General features: G+C 45.5%; 1 protein-coding gene across 13 annotated transcripts in view; it reads left to right on the forward strand.

Annotated features, from left to right (window-relative positions):
* Positions 1-10,000, forward strand: part of LOC123769197 (titin homolog) — a 755,105-nt gene that overhangs the window by 155,917 nt on the left and 589,188 nt on the right. The window lies entirely within an intron of this gene.

The raw sequence follows: 10,000 nt of genomic DNA on the forward strand, positions 1-10,000 counted from the left end.
TGGCATATATAGATTGTCGGCCCGTCTACCATAATGGTGACTCGTGGTGTGGTGCGGGCTTCGCTGTGAAAGACCAGAAATAAAGAATGAATTTTGGAGAGTTAATTTTTCAATTACCCTCGACAATTCTTTATTATGCACCCCATACCCATCCCGTGGGCGGTGGTTACCCTCGACAGTGAAGAAAAAACGTAAGAAATATTGAGAAGATTCATGGGGGATTTCGCTGTCTCGGTCATTGTCTGGCTTCCACCGGTGACAGACCCGTGCGTGGCTTGATCCACTAGTCTGTTGACCCGTCCGTCCGTCCGTTCGTCTGTCGTAAGAACGGGTAAATGACCTTGGCACTCCCGTCTGCTTGTTGCCTCCCTCTCTGCCCGCTCTTTGTCTCTCCTCAGTCCGTTCTCGCGAAGACACACGAACAGAAAACGGAATATTATGTCACTTTCGCGACTCGCTTCAAGATTTTTCAAGACAGTTTTTGGCCTTAGGAATAGAGTGTACGTCAAAATGCGACGTGCTATAACGAGAATAGGTTGTTCTCCAGGTGTTGCCTTCCCTCATCTCCCACTCAGTGTACGTCTCTTCTCATGATTATCACTCTTGCTCTTCTCATTGATCGCTGCTCCTTCATTCTCTTAACCAACTTGTATTCTCCGTAGTTCTCCTCCCTTTAGACAACTCTCGCATCCCTCAGCTAATTCTTAGAGAGAGAGAGACTTAGAGAGAGAGGAGGAGGAGGATGACAGTGCCTGCGCCTTGCTCGTCAGGTGGTGAGGTAAGTGTAGCTCTGGCCGTTGTCTGGCTGTCATGAGCCGTGACACAGAGCTCTTCGCGAGCCCCGAAGACGCGTCGAGAATTTGGCGCGCGCTGGTAAACTTGGCACGGTCATCTCCTCGATGCTCCCTCTCCCAGATGTCTCCGTGTTGACTCTCCCCCACCCCTCTCTCTCTCTCTCTCTCTCTCTCTCTCTCTCTCTCTCTCTCTCTCTCTCTCTCTCTCTCTCTCTCTCTCTCTCTCTCTCTCTCTCTCTCTCTCCTCTCTCTCTCTCTCTCTCTCTCTCTCTCTCTCTCTCTCTCTCTCTCTCTCTCTCTGAAACTATATATATATATATATATATATATATATATATATATATATATATATATATATATATATATATATATACTATGGGTATCCTTCAGACCTAACCTAATACACTCCTAACTGTTCATAGAACTCTAATATATAATAATTATATTTATTTATGCATGATAAAAACTTTTACTGCACATTGCTTTAAAAGTGAATGTGTGAAAGTAAAAGTGAAAGACCAGAAATAAAGAATGAATTTTGGAGAGCTAATTTTTCAATTACCCTCGACAATTCTTTATTATGCACCCCAGACCCATCCCGTGGGCGGTGTTTACCCTCGACAGTGAAGAAAAACGTCAGAAATATTGAGAAGATTCGTGGGGGATTTTTAATCTTACTCTTTCGGTCATATTCAACAACATATATATATATATTATGTTGAAATAGAAAATTTTACAGAAAATATTACAGAAAATTTTAAGTGTATGAATCTGGCACGAATCTTCTCGATATTCCTTATGTTTTTCTTCATTGAAGCAGGAAGTTGAAAAATTAACTCTCCAAAGTTCATTATTACTTTTTATTTGGGTCTGACGCCTAGTGATGCGTTTCGTAAGGTCTCACCTTACATTCTCAAAGACAATTTCTACTGTGTTGTTGTTTTAGATTTAGCTACTCAGAACGAAGTGTCCATGTAGCACGGGCTATGGTGAGCCCGTAATTGAGTTCGGTTATACGCGATAACGTTGTTACTCTGGTATTTAGGTCAAAGTATTAAATGGAGGTGGTGTTTCTTCCCTTTTCTCCTCTTTCTTTTCCGCTTCTGTTTTAGTGCACTGGTTTTAGTCTTGTTTTAATAACATTATCTTGGTGGCGGATGTAGGTGCAGAATGTTCACTAGTGAGTCCCATTCTTCAACGGCTTTTCTAATCATTGTAGTCGAGGAGGAATGTGCATCTAATGCAGCTGCTGTCGTTGGATTAATGTTGAGTTTGATGCGCAGGGCTTCAGTAGCTTCACATTCCAGTAAGTAGTGCAATAGTGGCGCCTCTGCTTCTGTTCCACAGATGTGACACTCTTTAACTATTGGGTTTATAACCTCCCAGCAGCACTTGTAACCAAGTCCGAGTCTGTGTATGGCTACTGCAATGTCTCTGGATATCTTTTTGTCAGGCTTGAAAGAGGAGTAACCAGTGGCTTGTTCGTACCATATCGCAGTGGATCTTCCTTCCGCTACTTTGGCTCTGTGGCGACTTTTGATAGTTAGGAGTATTTGTTTGTTTGCTCTTTAAACTGTGAATAACTTGGAGGTATTTGAACCTGTACAACAGGTAGAGCAATGGCAGTTTTTGCTAGTGAGTCTGCCTTTTCATTACCATCTATGCCAGTGTGACTTGGTATCCAATTTAGGGTGATTGACAGCCCTAGATTATGGGCTTCTTTTCCTATATGTAGAATATCTTTGATGAGTTGTTTATTATCTCTGTGCTGGCTGGATAACAATGCCTGGAGAGAAGATTTAGAGTCGGTATGAATGATGACATCATGTATATTATTCTCAATTGTATAATTTATGGCCTCCTTCAGGGCATATAATTCTGTTTGCAATGTTGAGCACCCACTATTCATGCTCCAGTAAGCTTCATGGTTGGTAGTGTAAACTGCTGCCCCAGCAGAATCTCTTTCTTGATCAACTGATCCGTCTGTGAAGATGTGAGTCGTTGTAGGTCTTGAGATGGTTTCCATTTGTGGTTCTATGACTGCTTTGAGCCTCTGCGAGTCACATGCTGATTTTTTAACTGGTAATCCTTAAATGATTATTTTTTGACTCGATTCTTCCCATGGAGGAGGCTGCCGAAAGTGTTGATATGGTCTATCTGCCCTATGGTTTCTAATGGTCCATTTCAAGTCCACAATTATTGGACTCCTCTGTGTTTAGCACCTGATTGCATCCTCTTCTGGTGAGGTGGTTAGGTGACATATGGATGAATGACATTACATGGGGAATATTAATAAGGTATTAATATCAACATAGACTGTGACATGTTGGCAGCTTATGGTCTTCTGGCTGCTTCCGTTCCTGTTGCAGGGTCATTCGGTCCTGCTTGTACATTGGCTCGGCGTCTTAAAGTGGGTAGAGTGTAACTGTGTATTAGCTGGTTATTGATTGCTGGTCTGGATTTCTTGATATGCCGCGCTGCACTGATATCTAATCTTCTGTTGTCATTGTATTTATAAATTATTTCGGTGTTGCTCGTCAAAATATCCCTGGTGATCGTCCCGTTGTGTGTGGCGATTATATGTTCCTTGGTGGAGCACTGTTGTTTGTGCATTGTTATAGAAACGCCTAGAGAGAGACGTTGTTGTCTTGCCTATATACTGAGTTCGTTGGGGCTGACAATCCCCAAGTGGGCACGTGAAGGGGTAGACAACTTTGGTCTCTGTCAAGGCGTTCTTCGTGGTGTCGGGAGAATTATTCATTAGCAGGTCAGCGGTTTTCTTTCTCTTATAATATATTGTTAATTTTATCTTTTGGTTGATGTCAGTTGGGGTAACGTTCCTCGCAATGGTCTCTTTTAGGGCTCTTTCCTCCGCTTTGTAGGCCGTGGAGAAGAAGTTTCTGTAGAACAATATTATTGGAAGTACGGGTATTGCATTATTAATTGTTCCGTTGCCTGTTGCACACCTCGCCACCTTCCTTTTTTATGATGTCTTCGACTTAACCATTGGAGAAACCATTGTTGACCAAAATCTGCTATATTCTACATAACTCCTCATCCACCTGCTTCCACCCAGAGCTGTGAGTAAGAGCTCGGTCAACGTAAGCGTTCACAACACTCCGTTTGTATCTCTCCGGGCCGTCGCTGTCAGCATTAAGGCACATCCCTGTTTGTCTCCTTAGTGTATACAGCATGATGAAAGCTGCCGTTCCATGACTGCTACATCTAAGAAAGGCAGCTTACCACCATTCTCCATCTCATAAGTGAAGTTTAAAACTGAATTTTGTTCGAAAGCCTCCTTCACCTGCAACAGTCGTTAGGTACCCGGGACTTGTACAAATATGTCATCGACATACCTGCAGTAGACCAACCAGAACTCTCTGCTCAGTAGTACCCATGTAAAAGTTCGCGAACAACACACACCCATATATATATATATATATATATATATATATATATATATATATATATATATATATATATATATATATATATACATACTGCATATTCTGTATAGATTATTTTCTTGTTTAGGGCGTCTATCCCTCCGACTAGTGCTCTTGCATCATGGTTTAATTGGAAGAGGATTTCTCCAAAAGTCATCTTCGTTCGAGGTAAAGACAAATAAATAATTTATTGTAGAATGTATTACATTTAGTATAAATTCACACAACGTTTCGAACCTACATGGTTCATTCTCAAGTGAAGGGACAGTGTTGTTGTTGTTGTTTTAGATTCAGTTACTCAGAACAAGAAGTTCCAGTAGCACGGGCTATGGTGAGCCCGTAAGAGGGACAGTGATGGGCGCATTGAAATTATACCATTAGGGAGGTCAGGTACATAATACAAATAGGTGATGAGTACAACGTAAAGGAAGAATAGGGCATAAATGGGGGACGGATAGGGGACGAAAATAGGGACTAATATAATGAAAAAAGGGTGGGGGGAGGGGGATGCACATACACAGATTAATCAGGTGTAGTGGCCATGGCGTGTTTAGCAGTGTGGTCTACGTCGGCATCTTCACGTTCCGGTCTTGTTCTTACTCTCATGGTGGGTAGAGTGAATAGTTCCGTAATTTGGGTATTTATGGTAGGTTGTTCTATTTGTCTGTGGTGGCCATCACCAGCACGGGTCATATTTTAACTGTACTAATTTATATATGAAATATTGTTATTTATTTATTTTTGCTGCAATTTAACAGAATATACAATATTATTTTATACTTTGTTGCCTATTAATAGGCTCCTTCATTACATTCCCCCTCCGTGGTGTATAGTGTTGTATATGGGTGTTTAGAGTTGCTGTGGGTGTATAGTTATGGTGTGTGTGTATTTACGCGAGGGGACACGTGTCTGGGCCGTTGTGTATACACCTCCCCTCATTCCTTGCCCTCGTACACTCAGCAGAGTGCCATCTGGCACCCACCCCTGCACCCTCCCAGCTCTCTCTATCCACTCTGGTTCCTGCCCCCTCCCCTCTTTTTAACATCATTAACTGGTCTTCTGTTTCTCCCCTCTTCCACCCCTCGTGGGAGATCACCTGCCCTCACCTGTGTCAGGATTGTTCCCCTCACAGGTGGTGGTGTCCTCACTGGCCTGGTGGGCACTGTGAGGCTAGCACCTCCGTCACGTTCAACATCACTCATTTCCGTACATCACTGTCGTCAGGTGGCAGTTGGAGGCAGAACGTACGTCTAGGTAGGCACTGTCTCTCTCCCTCTCTCACACTAGGTGATTAGTCTTCACTGATCTCACCTTCATCTTGTTCAACGATCAACAAAAACAACACCTGTTTATTTGTCTTACCTGACTGACCCACCTGTTGTTGGGTGGTCAGATGTTGGGTATGATATCTTGCATGTCACCTCACTGACTGACTGTCTAGTTGCACAAACGCTTCTGTTCTGAAGCAGGGATCGAACCGGCGATCCTCGGTTGTGGGGCGATGACTTAGCCCACTGTGTGTGTGTGTGAGAGAGAGAGAGAGAGAGAGAGAGAGAGAGAGAGAGAGAGAGAGAGAGAGAGAGAGAGATGGATGTGAGAGAGAGAGAGAGAGAGAGAGAGAGAGAGAGAGAGAGAGAGAGAGAGAGAGAGAGAGAGAGAGAGAGAGAGAGAGAGAGAGAGAGAGAGAGATGGATGGATGGATGTGAGAGAGAGAGAGAGTGAGAGAGAGAGAGAGAGAGAGTGAGAGAGAGAGAGAGAGAGAGAGAGAGAGAGAGAGAGATGGATGGATGCATGTACACGAAGAACGCCAAAGTCTGGCGCTTGTGGATTTTGCTTTTCCTAGGTTTGTTGTCATGCAAAAAACGAGCATCGAGGTGCGTCTTTACTTCCTCACCGTCCATAAACAGAAGGAAGACAGTGACGTAGCAGAAGCGGCAATAATAATAAGAAGAGCACCTTTAGAGTGGTGTCCACATGCAGGACCTTGGTGGACCTCGCTCACCTGACCTGATGACCTTGCAAGGGGCACCCACTCACCTCCGCCTGCTTCTTAATCTGACGATGTCTCGTGGTGGATGTTGTTATAGATTCAGCTACTCGGAACAAGTTCCAAGTAGCACGGGCTATGGTGAGCCCGTAGTGGACTTACCTGGCACAGGAGCAGGGCAAGTAGCATGGGCTATGGTGAGCCCGTAGTGGACTTACCTGGCACAGGAGCAGGGCAAGTAGCACGGGCTATGGTGAGCCCGTAGTGGACTTACCTGGCACAGGAGCAGGGCAAGTAGCACGGGCTATGGTGAGCCCGTAGTGGACTTACCTGGCACAGGAGCGGGGTAAGTAGCACGGGCTATGGTGAGCCCGTAGTGGACTTACCTGGCACAGGAGCAGGGCAAGTAGCACGGACTATGGTGAGCCCGAAGTGGACTTACCTGGCACAAGAGCAGGGCAAGTAGCACGGGCTATGGTGAGCCCGTAGTGGACTTACCTGGCACAGGAGCGGGGCAAGTAGCACGGGCTATAGTGAGCCTGTAGTGGACTTACCTGGCACAGGAGCGGGGCAAGTAGCACGGGCTATGGTGAGCCCGTAGTGGTCTTACCTGGCACAGGAGCGGGGCAAGTAGCACGGGCTATGGTGAGCCCGTAGTGGACTTACCTGGCACAGGAGCGGTGCCGTTTGTCGTGGTGGAGTTTCTTCACCGTTAATACCTCGGTGTTCCTGGTGACCGTTGAGAGTACAGCAGCAGGGGGGCTCACGCAAGATTGACTTGGGTATATCACCTGACCCGGGGTCACCATGGTTTATTACGGGTTACTCATGCCCGTGCCACCTCTTGGATGGCTTAATCTTCTTCAATCATCAATCACCATGGTGACATGAAGACACTATTTGTTACCACTACATTTACCATTTACATTTACCACTAATGACGTCACTGTCAGCACCCAGTATAGGGAAAAGTATCCACAGACGGTAAACTTTTACACCACCAGTAACACCGGCCGCGTCCTCTGGAGTTGCCACTACGAACATATTACGGTGTACTAATACAGGCAAACCTAACTATTGGAAGCACTTATAGAAAACGTGGTTGCTTGCGAGCCGATGTGACTTCTAGTACGTCGTATTATGTCCGTTGGGGGATTTTGGCGTCTAAATACAATGTAGTAGTTGAGAGTACAGGCTGCAGGGTGGAGCATTTACCGGCAGTACTTCAGGCACAGTACGTCCTCAAGAGAGTAACATTCACGACACTAGATCAGTGGTAAAGGTAAAGAATGGTAAAGTATGGTTATGTACTGCCATAACTAGAGAATGGTACCATTCTCAATCGACTTGAGAATGGTCCAGGACGGACCGAAACGTCGTCGTCCCTTCACCTTATAGTGTGTGGTCTGGTCAACATGGTACCAAGAGGCGGAGCCTTGCCCTGGTGGACTAACTGGCGTCGGTTCCCTCATTCTGTGTGCCCAGAAGTCTGTTGAAGTCTATTGAATTCTATTGAATACGTGACATTGATTTATACACTAACGGGTTTCGATACCTGGTTCCATATTTAAATCTCACGCTGAAGGCATATCACTCTAAAAGTAAAAAGTTATAGGCCTGGCTATCATCCTTCCAAGGTGGATCACTTATGATCCCTGACCTCGGACGCCAAGGTGATTGTGCATCTCCCACACGCGTCATCAACTCTTTTAGACTGTCTACCTCCTTGAATCAACGAGTATATAGCTGCTTCTCGCCCCCTTCTACGTCATTAGAGCGGCTCGAACAAAAATATCTACGTCTGACCTCGAAATATACCAGTTTACCTTCAGGATATCCGGCTATCACAGGGGAGAAGATAAGAGATACAGTGGATGAGGAGGAGGAGGAGGAGGCAGCAGCGACGAATAAGCGGGATCTCAAGGATTAATAACTGCATCTTGAGACGCTGAAAACCTTGGCACGCCTGACTGCGGCTTTGAGTGTTTTCATTCTTAAGAATGATGAATAAATATATACTTTTTTCCTACTGATTTAATGAATTTAACTATTATTTTAGGGTAAGTTATGCCACTGTGACTGTTGAATGTTTGCCCTGCCACCGTGGCTGGCTAGAGGATTGGGGCAGGTGGCACTCCAGCTGCCTATAGGACGAGGACACGTAACCTGAGTGACAGTGGGCCGAGGGACAACCCGGACAAGGACGAGGTGGTGAAGGTTCACGGATTGCGTCATTATTTACCGACACTATGACCTTCCTGGGGCGCCTATTTCCACCCACCACTCCCCCGGTGGACAAGAAGTTGTGCCCCGAGGGGCGAGTTTATTGATTGGGCAGCGCCACTCATCCTGTGAGTGGACACTACCGCCGCCTCCGTCATCTGGGAGGAGTGGATATGATTCCCACCCTCACCCCTCATCCCCTCACTCACCTTGCAGTGACTTAATGAGTGTGACTCACTCGGCTACTCAATGAGCAGTATTTCTGGCTATGGCGCGGGCTAACACCCCCTTACAGATTTGGTGGGATTATTTATGCCATTGCTTACGTTAGCGGCCTGGGGTGAGTGAGGGGGGGGGGAGCTACGTTGGTGACCGCGCGGGCTGAGCGGGTCTGCTCGCGTTATCCAGGGCAGGAACAGGTTCGAGGCTTGCACATAAAGTGGTAAGGTGAGGAGTGAGGCAGGGTGTGAGGGAGGAGGAGTGAGCCAGGGTGAGGAGGAGGAGGTGGAGTGAGAAAGGGTGTGGGGAGGAGGAGGAGTGAGGCATGGTAAGGAATAAGATAAGGGTAAGAAGTGATGAAGGGTGATGTTTAAGATATGGCAAAGTAGAAGGTGGGGTGTAGAGAGAGAGAGATCGGGCGAGGCATGATGTAGGGTGAGGCATACCGAAGGGTGAGTAGTACGGTGGGATGAGGAATATGGTGGAGTGAGATAAGGTCATGAGTAGGATAGGTAGAAGACTGAGATAAGATAATGAGTAAGATAGTGTGAAGACTGAGATAAGGTGATAAGATAGGAGTGAGGTAGAACACACATATGAGTAGTAACATGCAGGGGGATTGAGTCATGAGGCAGAACATGAGGAGTAAGATAAAAAGTGATGCTCAATGAGGACTGAATGAATAAATAATGAGAGAATGAGTGAGATGAGGAAAAAATTTATTTAGCGAAGACTAAATAAACATCGACAATGAACCATTGACACTTTTGTTGTAGTTAGAGAACTCTAGACTTAAACGTTTCTCCTGCTCTGGCTAACGTTTCTCCTGCTCTGGCTAACGTTTCTCCTTCTCTTACTAACGTTTCTCCTGCCCTAACTAACGTTACGTTCAATCTTTCGTTAACTCCATTATGGTCCCCTGTAACCTTCTGAAAATGAGTGTTCAGGCTGGGAACGTAAAAAATAAGCAAGATGTGGTTAAAACAAAATTTGCAGACACGTTCATTTGGTACTTGTCTTTTATAGTATGGGTTGAAAAAATAATTTTGGTAAGTGAAATTAGCCCATAGGGCATGAGAAAAGACATCCTGTAAGCATCTCCGGTTACAACGAATCCCTCGCTGCAACGAATCGGGGCCGGTTTCCCTGTCGTTCGATGAATCGAGGTATTTTATATATACAGTATATATATTTGTGTGTAAATTCCTGTGTGTTTAGTGTGGCTGGGTGTGGCCAGGTGGGGCGGGAGGCAAAACACTGCCAAGGACGGTGTATTGAGGTCACACGCCATGGCGTTATTTACGTATTCAAACAGCTAAATATAGAAGTGT

Source organism: Procambarus clarkii, chromosome 86 (genome assembly GCF_040958095.1).
Source record: "Procambarus clarkii isolate CNS0578487 chromosome 86, FALCON_Pclarkii_2.0, whole genome shotgun sequence".
In the NCBI taxonomy this organism is placed as follows: domain Eukaryota; kingdom Metazoa; phylum Arthropoda; class Malacostraca; order Decapoda; family Cambaridae; genus Procambarus; species Procambarus clarkii.